This window comes from Lepidochelys kempii, chromosome 17, assembly GCF_965140285.1.
Source record: "Lepidochelys kempii isolate rLepKem1 chromosome 17, rLepKem1.hap1, whole genome shotgun sequence".
Taxonomy (NCBI): Eukaryota; Metazoa; Chordata; order Testudines; family Cheloniidae; genus Lepidochelys; species Lepidochelys kempii.
Window position 1 is genome coordinate 20,978,783 of NC_136396.1, and position 13,376 is coordinate 20,992,158.

Genomic DNA, 13,376 nt, shown 5'->3' on the forward strand with positions numbered 1-13,376 from the left:
CCGAACTTGCAGGGTGAAATGCACTGCAGAGCTGTTGGGGTCAGGGCTGGAAGAGCAGAGTGGGGGTGGCGGGGCAGACTGAGGTGCATCAGCAGAGCTGGGGAGGGTGGTGTGGGGGGCTGGACCAGCCGGGGTTGGGGTTACAGTTCAGGACTGAAGCTCAGGTGCAGCATGCTGATGTCTGTGTGGGCCCCCTCCCCTGCAGTGTGCCTGGCTCTGGCCGGTGCTATCAGCATCTCTCTTTCACCTACATCAGACACATGGCCCGATCTTCCTTTTAACTTCCGCAGACCTCATCTCAGGCAGCCCCAGGGGAGCACAGACTGGAGCAGGAGGGGTAGATTGGAGGCCTGCTGGCACCAGGCTAGCTGCAGACAGGAGCAGGGCAGCCACACCTTGACCTAGAGCCAGTTTGAGGTGAGCTCCTGGGTCAGAGACATTCAGAGTGCCCCCTGGCATTGCACATGCAGCCAATGGGGGTGACCTAAGAGCCCAGAATTCAATGGAGCACTTGAAAGGAGGGAATTCCCCTTCAATACATACACACAGACACACGCACACGCTCAGGAGTGCAGCAAAACCCAATGGAGCCCTTTGGCACTGGTGCTACATTGTAACGGACGCAGTGTGCCCTCCACGGGATGCACTCAGAACTGCTCTGGAGCATGCCATCTACCCTATACCAGTGAGAGAGAGAGAGACGCGATTCCCTTCATATACATTAATTATAATAGCACCTAGAAGCTATTGTAGCCCCGTTGTTCTAGGCCCAGGACATATGCATAGGGAGAGATTGTCCCTGAGCTTATTCTCTTTTGCCCCCACACCCCAGCTGTCTGTGTCCATCTTTCATCTCTTGTCTTATACTTAGATTGTAAACTCTTTGGGGCAGGGACCATCTTCTTATTCTGTATTTGTACAGCTCCTAGCACTATGGGGCCCTGTTCCATGGCTGGAGCTCCTGCAATACCAAACATAATGGCCAGCTCTAATATAACATTTCTCAGCCATAGATCTCATGTCTGTAGTGACAGACTTAGAGAGCTCAGTCTATTTCGCTTAACAAAGAGCAGGTTAAGGGGTGACCTGATCACAGTCTGTGAGTACCTCCGTGGGGAGCACATATTTGATAATGGGCTTGTCAGTTCAGCAGAGAGAGGTCTAACACCATCCAATGGCTGGAAGTTGAAGTTAGACAAATTAGACTAGAAATAAGGTGTACATTTTTACTGGTGAGAGTAATTAAGCCTTGGAACAACTTACCAAGGGTCGTGGTGGATTCTCCATCACTGACCATTTTTATTCAAGACTGGAGGGTTTTCTTAACGCTCTGTTCTAGGAATAATTTTGGGGCAGGTCTCTGGCCTGTGCTGTCCAGGAGGTCAGTCTACAGGATCACAGTGGTCCTTTCTGGCCTTGGAATCTGCAAATCTTTAAATCAAACTGCTTTACAAAAGCAGTCAGTGTAATTTTTCCTGTTTTACAGCAGGGCAAACTGAGGCACAAAGACACTTGCCCAGCAGGCCAGCTAGGAGCAAAACATGGGTCTCCTGCATCCCAGGTCAGTCTATTAGATAGCACTGCTTCCCTTCAGTAATAAGCAGTTGGGAGCCAAAGGGGATCATTTGCTGGCCTTTCGACTGGCACAGAATTCAAGTGGTCTTGTAGTGCACACACAAACAGCCAATAAACCCTTGGTGGGGCTGGATTGGCTACAGTGCCGTAGATTTGACGATGAACTGATTGGTTTTGTTTTTATTTTATCATTTATTTTTATTTTATTTATTTATTTTTGTCATTTATTTCAACTCTCTCATTTGACTGTTCCCTGTGTTGCCATCAGGGCCTTTGCTGGGCTTGGTGGAATAGGGATTTATAAGTGAGATGTATTATTAATGATTATTTACTGAAGCCTTCTCCAGGCGGCAGGGTTCAAAAACCCGTAACCAGATTGCTTCCTTCCTTCCTTTTTTTTTAGACAATGGAGAGAAAGAAAGAAAATAAATAAATAAGCCGGAAACAGACGCAGCATTAAACTGCAAGTAGCATCCCTGAGCTGGCTGTAAACCCGCACACCAGCCCAGCATAATAAAAGGCCCAGAAGAGTCAATCCATTCCCTGGGTGAGCTGCTGCCTCATAGTTATGCATGCCAGGGCCAGAGCGGAGCCGCGTGTCTAGAATACAGCCAGAGAGCTCCACTCCCTGAGCATTCTGCAGAGCTGGACAGAGGGGGGACAGCTCCAACCTACCCCAGCCCAGCTCCTCTGTGGCAAATCAATCTGCCCTCCTCAGGGGGGATGCACCTCCAACGACTTGATTGGTAACTTAGACACTGAGTCCCGTTAACCTGCCCACTGGAGTCCCTCCACTCCACCCCGGCAATTTACGGATTTGGCTTTGACCTAGTTCTGAGGGCAGTTCAGTACGGATGGAGCAAGATAGGAGAGTGGCAGATGGCTGGAATGAGGCATGGGTGCAGGGAGGTGGGTCCTACTGGGGTGATTCTACTCCCCCAGGTGGGTGGGGGCACCCAGCATTCACAGGTAGGGAGGGCAGCTTCCTATACACCTGATACCTCCCCCACCTGCAAAACTGCAGCGGGATGGGAAGAGTTTCAGAGGGGTCAGGCAAGAGGCTGGTGTGGCTCTGAAAGGATCAGAAAGGAGCTGCCAAAACCTCCCCTGCCTTGGATTAGAATGAGGGAGCTCGGGATTTCCGACAGCCCAGAGATGGACCCAGTCCCTTCTCTGATATGAAGGGACTCCCAGATTCCCCTCCTCGTCCCAAAGCACTAGGTTATGAAGTGAACTCCCTCCACACAGGAGCAAACATGTGGGTGCCCAGTTCCCACTGGAAAACGAAGGGGAATGGGGCTGTGACGGTACAGGGGGAGTTAGTCCTTCCCTCCTAGCAGAGGAAGCCCTGCCCCTGAGGCTCTGCTGGGCATGCTCCACCTGGAGGTCAGGTATAAAAGGCTGCAGAGCTGCTCAGTCAGGGCTGGCTGCCAAGGAGGAAGGACACTCGGCGGGGCTCCAGCCCAAGAGCCGTTACAGCCCTTACCTATGAGGGCTGAAGAGCCCGAAACCTGGACCAGAGGCCTGCTGCTATTGGAACCCCAGGGAGTGTCTGGTCCTGAGGAGCCTGGAGACCCTGATTCCATATGGGAGGTGTGCCTCTGGGAAGTGACCCAAGGAGGGTAAGGGAGTGGTACCTCCCACCCTTATGAGGTCAGCGTGTTTCGGTAGGATTCCCCACTGACCCTGTGGCGGACCACTCCGCTGCTGGCAGGGCTCTGTGTTGGGGACCGGTGGAGTCAGGTGGGCCCGGGCCCTCCTACCAGGGGCTGCCACCGTCTTGTGATGGCCCCCAGCCACTAGGATCCCTGTTTTGCCTCTGAAGGGAGCGGTATGGATAAGCCGCGCTATCCCACTAGAGAAGGGGGGATTAGGCGGACTCTGGCTGTTGGGCCGCACTGCCCTAGGGGCACATTGAATGGACTCCGGCCACTGGGCTGCATTACCCCACTCAGGAAGAAGCAGTAGATGGACCCTGACCATTGGGCCACACTGTGCTGACTACCAGGGCGGGGTGGGGTGGGGTGTTAGAAAACGGACATAGGCATAGAGTGGCAGGGTAATCTCCCTCCTCCATGACTTAAGGGGTCGACGAGGTACAAAGCCCACCACAGGGGCGTTCCAATCCTTTCACTAGCTCTGAGCCTCTCAGCCCAGGCTTCAAAGGGAACGAGGGTTTCCACGGCAGCTCCAGGGCAAGGCCCTTTGCAAAGGAGAACATCCCATCTAGCCTCAGCAGCCATCTTGAGGGGAAGCTACCTCCGAAGGAGAACAAGAGGGGCTTGTGAACCTGTGAGTGATCCAAGAGATTTTAACCAATACACACACACAACCCTTCCTGTGGCACAAGGGAGACACAGCAGACAAAAGAACAGACACGGTAGCAAACTCACATACCTGAAGCCGCTCTAGGAAGGGACCTGATCAAAGAACAGCTCCTCGTTTTGCAGAGGGAACACTAGGGAGGTGGTGGAATCTCCTTCCTTAGAAGTTTTTAAGGTCAGGCTTGACAAAGCCCTGCCTGGGATGATTTAATTGGGGATTGGTCCTGCTTTTGAGCAGGGGGTTGGATGAGATGACCTCCTGAGGTCCCTTCCAACCCTGATATTCTATGATTCTATGATTCTAAGACACCCAAAGACAAGCCAGCACCACAACAACTAACTGGGCAGCTACTCGCCTACTCCATTCCAGGTGGGCACAGAACCCCGTTCCGGATTCTTCTCATGACAGAGGGTGCAGGGTTTGTGTCTAGATTCTTCATCTCCTTCTGCATTCGGCTGGTGAATGACCCAGCTGATGAGTTCATCTCTTTGACAGGCCTTCCAAGTCCAGACCACGACCAATGCTCTGGTCTACCAAGCAGCCAAAATCTCCATCACCCCTAAGGAGCAGCTATCAGTAGTTCTTGGCTGGATAATCTGGCCACAGACTATTGGGCTAGACTCAGCCTGTTAGGGACTCGGACATGGGCAGTCAGGACTAGTGGTCAGAGCAGGAGCCAGGAAAAAGGGTCAGAACCAGAGTCAGAGGCCAGATGCCAGAGCCAAGGGTCAAGCCAGAGTCAGAGCCAGGAATCAGAGCAGAAGGTCAGAAACGGAGTCAAAGGCTGAATGCTTGGGCCGAGGGTAAGAGAATCAAGCCAAGGGTCAGAGCTGGAGTCGGAGTCAGAGAACAGCAGCAGGGATCACGAACATGGCAGGGAGGCAGGGAAGCAGGAACAAGGCAGAGAAGCATGGCTCAAGAGTCAGGCAAGAAAGTAGGGTCCAAAGTACCAGCCAGCCAGGAAGTCACCCTGTTGCACAGACAACTTCCAGTGTCTCTTTCTGGCTTAAATAGCACAGACAGACCATGGGGTCAGGCACTCCTCCAATCAGGACTCCTCTGGTGGGGTGAGGGTGCAGCTGGTCGAAGATTTGCCATTTTTCAAAGCCAAAACTTCCAGCGGGAACATGTTGATTTAGAAGGAATTTCATTTTTTTTTTTTGGTGGGGGTGGGGGAGGGAGGAATTGAAAGAAACATTTAGAAAAGGTTGAAATGTTCCATTTCATCATTTTCAGGAGGGAACATTTCCATTCTTTATTTTGAAACAAAATTTTCGTGGACAAATAGATTTTATAGTATAAAAATGAAAACAATTAAACGTCAAAATGAAATCTTGATTTTATTGAAATAAAACACTTGGATTTTAGCGCCACAAAACGTTTTGATTGGCTCAGACTCATTTCTTTGGAGAAATTTCATTGCTCAGGAAATTTTTGAAATTCTTGACTTTTCATTCTGATTGGGAATGAAACACCTTTTAAAATCGCAGCATTTCCTACGACACAGATATTCCAGCTCCTGCCTCACTCTCTGAGACACCTCTCCACTACGACTGACTCTTTATCACCTCTTAGCAGAAATCAAGAGGGGGAACCCATGGGACCAAACGAAACCTTTCTCAGCTCACGCTGCTTAAGTCCTAACCGCAGGATAGGCCACCCAACACGTAAGGGTGCAAACAGGATGAGAAAATGTGAATGGTGCCGGCTAGAAAAAAAGGGGGAAATAAAAGATTTATAAAGATGATTATGCAAAAATACTACCAGTCCACTCTACCTTCCTCCTCATCTTGTGCAAATTGCCCTATTATTCTGTTCCCTTGGGATTCCTGCTTGTCCTTATTTCTTCTTTTGAGCTAAAGTCATCCATGCATTAAATTAGCTCTCTGGCAAGAAATAGCTTGATTGTGTTCTCCAAGCTGCAGTTAATGCAAGGGTTCCCAGAGAGTTTCAAAAATAAAATTGGGAGAAAAGGGGCAGGGAATGAAGGGAAAGGCACAGGGCGGGGTTTGGGTTTCTTCATCCTGCAAAACACGCCCCTGGAGAAAGATGCTTCTGAGAGCAGGGTTCGGACTCGGAGCAGCTGGGTTGCTGTGGATTTTGGCAAAGGCCAGATGGCGTTCTCACTACGGTACAGACTGATCAGGTGGGTGCCGGCTGAAATGAGCACGCTTTTCCCCCTGATCCCTCCATGGCTCCGGAAGTCACAGCAGTGCTAGTTTTATGAGGGAGAACATGGTTCTCTCCCCACCTGCCTTGAACAACTGAAAAGCTTCTGGCATATTTCAAATGCCTTATCTTCTTTGTTCTGTTCCATTTTAATTCTAATGGCGAGGAGGGAGGGAAGGACTTTAATGGTATGTGTCCTGTCTGTCACCAGTTGTTATGCTGATGACTCATCATTTGTATTAGGTTAGTGCCTAGGAATCTCAGCCATGCTGGGTTGTATCTATTGGGTGTATTATGGTAGTGCCTAGGAGCCCCACCCATAGACCCAGGCCCCCATTGTGCTGGGTGCTGTACCTTATTTATTAGGTGTATTATGGTAGCCTGTAGGAGCTCCAGCCATGGGCCTGGACCCCCATGTGCCAAACCTGAAACAAGTTTGGATTCAGTTCAAGTTTCCAGCAGGTTATTTTTCCGTAACCGGTTCACCCATCTGTTGAAGCTACTCCCACTCTCAAGATAACCCAGCTGCTGTCTAGGGTGTATAGGAATAGTGCAGTACCTCTTTATATGGCAAGTGAACCCTCTAGTGGCGCTCAGTATGGTCTATATTTTAGAAACCAATCAGAGCAGCAGGCCTTATCCACCTAGATCGTGAGGGTTTGGGTACCTTAGTAGGTCCAGGGACATCTACATCGAACACATCACCGGCCACCGACACTACCAGGAGGCGTGAGCTGGAACAGCATCGTGCATCAACTACGAGAAAGGGACCGAGAGACTTTTTCCTTTGGACCATATGAACTGGAACCATAAACTTACTGAACATTAAATCTCATCAAATGAGGGTAAATCCATCCTCATCATCATATCCACTCATTATACTCCACACATGAACAGAGCCATTATATGAGCAACACACCCCCATATCTCAATGTCTGTACTCTGACCCGCTAATCTTTTACCCCCAATGGGGAATATTGCAGATTATGTATTCCTTACGCCATCCGATCCTAAACCGAACTTCACACCCCTAGATAATCCGTATGTTATTCCCTGATAACCAGAAACATCTATGCTTAAACTCTGCACCGTTTTCTTTTTCTTTTAACATCATCTTAATAAAATTCTTAAACCTGGTTATGAGGAAGGAACATGGCTGCGCTTGTGTGGTTTCTTCATGCTATTACAGCTGTATAAAGAGCAAAAGATGCAACACAGTTCCTCTGCCTTTTCCCCAGATGCCTCCGCTGAAGAGCTGACTGGTCTGCACGTAACCCTTACACTGGTGCAGCTGTGTCAGTCGGGGTGTGAAATCAACACATCCCTGGCTAACATAGCTGTGGGGACAAATCCCCCAGTGCGGACACAGCTGTGCTGACTGAAAAGTGTTCGGGGAGACAGTGTCCCTACACGGACAGAAAACTCCTTCTGTTGGTGTAAGCTGCGTCTACACCAGGGCCTCTACTGGCAGAGCTGGGCTGACATAGACTCTGCAGTGTGGACACAGCCCTAGGCCAGGGCTCTGGTTAAAAATGAATTCGACCTAGCTTTGTCACTCAAGGCAGTGAAAAATCCTGCACCCTGAGCGATGTAGGCAGGTCAGATTAACCCCTGCTGGTTCTTCTGTTGACCTAGCTGCTTCCTCTGAGAGATGGATAAACCACACTGATGGGAAAACCCCTTCCGTCACCCTAACATGTCTGAGTGCCACGTGAGTGCCACCGCTGTAGTGTAGACATGGCCTGAGGGGTAGGTTTATGGAATCAGAGCTTCAGAACCAAAGTGCTGAACAAAAGTGGTGGGATTTCAGCCAGCGGGACAGAAGGAAAGGTCTGTTCCTGGAACCTCTGGGCACAAGTGCCCACGTTTCACTGGCACCTTGCCCTACTGGATGGCTCAACCCTGCTCCCACTGATGCTTATCCCATCCATGTCAGCAGGAGCAGGCCAGGCCCGTGATTTCCCCGGTGAGATGATGTCCGTATAATCTACGTACAGGCGGGTGGAATGAGAGCCACATCCTGGTGTCCGCTGATGATAACGGCCTTAGGGACCTAGCCAAGAGCGAGGAACGTTGCCGTGAGGCACCTGCTTGTGCAGGGAGCCAGGTCTCCAGGGGTGAGTGGCCCAACACAAGGCAAAAGGGAAGTGACGTGCCTACAGATGGAAGGGGATGGGGGCCACTTTCGGCTTTGTTTGGTTCCCTGGGGGATGCTCAGGTGACCCACATGTGCTTCTGGGAACTGGCTGCTGTGTCAGGGCCATCGGCATGCGCAACGGAAGCAAGGCCCAGGGGCAGCTGAGAAGGTAGAGAGCAAGCGGAGTCGAACACAGAGAGAGTCAGCTGGCGTGAAGACAGCACAGAGTGGGAGGAAAAGAGGAGGTTGGAAAGGAGGAAGAGGACTCGGGGGAGAGAGGCGAGGGGTGCTGGGAAGAGGGACCATCCCAGGAGGCACCAGTAACTCACCACTTGAATGCGTGCAGTCCCTGGAGTTGCAGCTGACAGGCTAAGGGGGCCCAAGGACACCAGCTCAGCCCTGCTCGGCACAGATCTTACCAGCCTGCAAGGACGGCGGCTCCCTGGTGAGATCCCGGCTGCCCATGGACACCTGTGAGGGTCCCGTTTTAAGCTGTGGTGAACATCCAAGATCCTCACACACAGCGAGTCCCACCTATGGGTGGGAAGATCCCTGTGGTTGGTCAAAGGATAAATATGGCTTGTTCGATCAAGGATACAAGAGCCCCTGAGATGCTTACCGGGGACCGATGAATTCACGAGTGGGTCAGTAACATGCTGGGGACAGACGGATCCGTTCATGGGGGTCGGGTTACTGCTGGGAGATCACTTATCTGGGCTGGGGAAGGGTTCCCTTGGGGGCATAGACCTCATAGTGGCCATTCACTTCAGTCCTGCCACCAACCCTGAGAATAAAGCCCTGCAGAGCTCAAAGGCAATGACCAGCAGCACAGGGAGCTGTCACTGTTCTATAGGGTGGCGTTTCCATACGGGATGGTACAGCATGGGCACAGCCCTGCACTCGTAGCTGCCCTCACATTCAGGGGCAGATCCCCACAGGGGGCCATGGCAGGTGTGCTTATACAGCTACAGGCATGGGACACAGACACAGCCTGAACTTGCTTATGGCCCGCCCAAGCCCCTCCCTGCTGCCGGCTGGCCCTGAGCGCAAAGCCCACTGCAAGCAGCTAGCCCCTCCTCTGTGAAGAGCTGTGGCCGGGGCTGGGTGTCAGCTAAGCCTTGTGTGTTGTGCTTCCACCCGGCCCGGCAGCTTCAGCCCCATCAGGCTGAGTTATCAAGGGAGCTTTGCCCTGAACATAAAGATCAGCTGTGAGGCCAGCCCGGTTAGCTGAGTAAACCACATACAGATCCCCCAGAGATGGGGGGGCATCTGTAGCAACCGGTGGTTTGCTTGCTTCCTTCCCCAGCACCACAAATGTCGATTTATTTCCTGCTCTTGTTCCTTTACCGGCCACCGTCCTGGCCCTTTGGCCTGGAGCCACCTTGCACAAGGGGGTGTTGGCTTCTCGGTATGTTTGCTCGTGCGAGTTGCCATCGCTCCTTAGCCCTTAGCAGGCAGGCAGAAGAGCTGGGGGTCAATTCCTGACTCTGCCACTGACAAGCTGTGTGATCGTAGGCAAGGCACTTCCCTTCCCTGTTTCTCCTTCCACTCGTTGGGTCTATTGAGACCGTGAGCTCTTTGGAGCAGGGATGGTCTCTCATTCTGTGTATTCACAGCACCTCTGGGGCCCCACTCTCAAGGCATGACTGTAATTCCTGTGCTGGCCATTGGGGAATATCTGCCTTTGACCGGCAACTTAGCTCAAAGCCCAAACTTTACAATTCCCCACGTCCCGCTCATTTTGACTCCATGTCCCCAAGTCCCACATCTCCTGCTTCTTCTCTGCCAGCTTGAGTGCTACCCACGTCGCAGTGATATTGATCCTAGCTCAGCTCACTTTCTGTACCAGACAAGCCATCCACACAGGCCTGGGGAGGCTGGGGCAAGAACGCTGGGCTAGGAGCTAGAGTGATGCCCTGGGTGTCAATAGCCGTGCGTTTGGTTCCTAGTTCTACTACAGAATTCCTTTCGGACGCTGTGAAGTCACCGTGTCTCAGTTCCCCGTCAGTGAAATGGGGGTAATACTTCTCCATCCCCAAGGGGTATCGTGAGCATAGAATCCATGAAGGATTGTGCGTACTATGCTGAAGAGCACCCTATAAGTACTTTGACGGCCTCTGCTCCAGCTTCGGCTTAGATAACACTGAAGGTTTCAGAGAAAAGCATCCCCAGCTTATGAATGTTGCATGGGCAGAAATGCCTTCCTTACCCCAGCTGCTGATCATCTCATATCCTGAAGCAGAGCCCTTGTGATGCTATCCCATCCGGAGACAGACTAGGGGTTTGTGAGACGCTGGGGAGGCTCCTCCCCACCCCTTCCACCTGCAGTCCCCCCTCCCCTCCCCCGTGGAGGTCCTGCCAGGGAGCAGGGTCGGGCCTGGGGGTTGCTCCTCCCACCCCCCCCGGTGCTCCTGCTGGGGAGTGGGGGAAGCCCCCAAGCCCCAGCCCTGCTCCCCGGTAGGAGCGCTGGGTGGATGGGCAGGCAGTCCAGGTCAAGACGCAGGGCTGCCCAGTTTTCCGGGAGCCCCCAATTGGCCAGGGCCCCTGGTCATGGGCCCCGTTGGCCCAGTGGCGAATCGACCACTGATCCTACCTACCAGAAAGTGCCACTGGCGTTGCTATCCTTATTCCTATGGGTCTAATCCTGGTTTGAATCTTACTGAAATCTTTGCCTCTATAACATCCAGAGGCAGTGAGTTTCACAGGTTAACATCCAGGCTGCACCCCCCTACCCTTTGTCATTGGATTCTCAGGCAAGGTGCTGGGAATCTCTGCCTGGCTACTGTACATCATCCCTTATGGTATACAGTTACCTCCCTCATATCTCCTCTTGCTCCTTTCTAACCTCAACAGCCTGGAAGCGAGGTGTCCAAAGGTGCATTAGCACCTGCAACTTCCATTGCTGAGCAATTTACAGATGCTCAGCACCTTTGTAAATCAAGTTAGTCTTTTCAATCTCTCCTCCCCGGAACCTCTCAAAGGCGCCTCTAATCATTTCCATTTTACTTCTCCAGTTCTCTTCCATTGCACGTATTTTCTGAGGCAAGGTGATCAGAGCTGAACCCAGTATTCAAGGTGAACCATCAATTTCATATAATGGCCTTATGAAATGTCCTATGCTATTTTCTATTCACTCCTTTATAGTCTCCTGATGTTGGCATGGTGGTTGAATTTTTTTAACACCACTGACCACTGAGCAGGTGTCTGCACTGAGCTGCCCACAATGACATGCAAGCTTTTTTCTAAAGCATCTGCAGCTAATTCAGAACATTTAAATTATTCCTCCCAGCCTGCATTACCTCGCACTTTTCTGTACCAAATTGCATCTGCTAGCATGTCCCCAATCACTTGCGATGGGCAGCTTCCTCCAAAGGGCCTCACGCTCCTCCATAGCTTTCATGAACATGCTATAAATAATTGTGTCCTCAGCAAGTAGCTGTTCGTCGCCTCTTCCACGCCATTACTCGGGCCAAATAGGTTAAAGCCATTTCTCCCAACCCTCCTTGATTTTCTCATCAGAGGGGATTGTAGGAACATGGCAGAACCTCAGCCCAGGGCTGTATTTGACCATCCCAGGTTACATGTTCTCAGGGCAACCTTAGCTCTCTTTGGTGGGCCCTTTGCATGTTCTGTGAGTCCCCTGAAAGAACTGGGGCTGGACACAGCAGCATTGGAGGGAAGTGGAGAGCAGATCATACCTGAATGAATGGCTCTGCCTTACCCCGAAAAGGATAGCCCGGGGCCCAACTCCCCCAGAGAAGGATAAGAGTCATGCCCTTTGATCAGGAGTTTGTGTATCCTGGTGCAGATAGATTGGGATCCTGGAGGGCTACTCTCCAATGGACAGAGAGCAAGATCAAAACCATGTAATAATTTGCAATCAGCGAGAGCCAATGCCGTCCGCCCAGCCAGGCAATCAATCCCCATTCAATATGACGCCCTCCTCTCCGGCCCTTGCAAACAATGACAAATGGAGCTCGGCCTTGACTGGCGTGGAGTGGCGTCCGCCCGCTGGAGGAATAATCACCCATTTGCCAGAGGAGATAGTTCATGCTCCTGCGTGAACCTCTTATCCAGGAGATAGTCACAGCTCACGGAGCCTGAAATTAGATACCGTGCCTCGGGGGCTGCCTAGAATCATAGAATCATAGAATCTCAGGGTTGGAAGGGACCCCAGAAGGTCATCTAGTCCAACCCCCTGCTCGAAGCAGGACCAATTCCCAGTTAAATCATCCCAGCCAGGGCTTTGTCAAGCCTGACCTTAAAAACCTCTAAGGAAGGAGATTCTACCACCTCCCTAGGTAACGCATTCCAGTGTTTCACCACCCTCTTAGTGAAAAAGTTTTTCCTAATATCCAATCTAAACCTCCCCCTAACTGGGAAGTGTCCAGCGGCACTGACAGGGGAGAGGCTTTTTGAAGCCAACTCCTCCCCGTCAGGCGGCATGTCTACAAAGAATGTGTCTCCGTAGTGAGTTCCCCGCAGGCCAGCCATGGACCACCCGGGTGCAAGAAGGAGTCAGGAAGTGGGGTGCAGCCAGATACCTGGCCATGGCCCAGCCAAAGATCCAAGTACTGGCTTCAGGGTGGGCTCCTCCCCAAAGGTCACCAGATGGTTGGGAAAACTCTGGTCTTCTGGAAATCTAACTCCAGCTCTCTCTCCTGGGGGCTCCACGTGTAACCTGCCCCTGGAGGGGAAAGCAGCTGGAAACGCTGCCACCAAACTGGTCTTCTAAATGTAACACACTCACTTAATCCACATGGTTATGTCATTGCTAGTGGCTGGTTCCAGCACTACAATGGCCTGCTACTTTCAAGCAAAGGGCTGCTGAGAACCTGAGAAGAGCTTTAGAAATCTAAGTCTCTAGAGGAGAAACTCCAGTGCACTGAAGTCCCCGCTCCCCTGAAGCACTTGGGCACCCAGCTAACTTTAGGCGGGTCCCACTGAAGCCAATGCCCTTAAAGCTAAGCATGTATTTAAGGGCTTGGTTGAGTTTCGGCCTGTATCATTCATGGGCTCTGTAATAGCATGAGTTCCCCCTGATGAATCCACCCCAACAGCAGCATCCCTCTCCCTAGGCCACCTGTGCCCAGCCACTGTGTGTGAAAGGTGCCTGCCCATTTTCACTGGACAATAATTGCCACGTGGCTCGTTATCTGAGCTCTGTAGG